This window comes from Mandrillus leucophaeus, unplaced genomic scaffold, assembly GCF_000951045.1.
Source record: "Mandrillus leucophaeus isolate KB7577 unplaced genomic scaffold, Mleu.le_1.0 Scaffold1006, whole genome shotgun sequence".
NCBI lineage: Eukaryota > Metazoa > Chordata > Mammalia > Primates > Cercopithecidae > Mandrillus > Mandrillus leucophaeus.
Window position 1 is genome coordinate 659838 of NW_012098166.1, and position 201 is coordinate 660038.

General features: G+C 56.2%; 1 protein-coding gene across 1 annotated transcript in view; it reads left to right on the forward strand.

Moving 5' to 3' along the window:
* LOC105535020 (disintegrin and metalloproteinase domain-containing protein 2) overlaps positions 1-201 on the forward strand; it is a gene marked incomplete at its 3' end in the record, with an annotated part of 85191 nt that overhangs the window by 33965 nt on the left and 51025 nt on the right. The gene's annotated exons all lie outside the window — the stretch shown is intronic.

Here is a 201-nt window from a genome sequence, read left to right on the forward strand (position 1 = left end):
AGTGTACCTGTCTGATTCTTGCTTTGGAGGCTTCCTCTCAGGGTTGTACTCCACCCTGTGAGGTGTGGGGTGTCAGGCTGCCCCTATTGGGGGATGTCTCCCCGTTAGGCTACTCAGGGGTCAGGGACCCACTTGAGCAGGTAGTCTGTCGGTTCTCGGATCTCAACCTCCGTGTTGGGAGATCCACTGCTCACTTCAAAG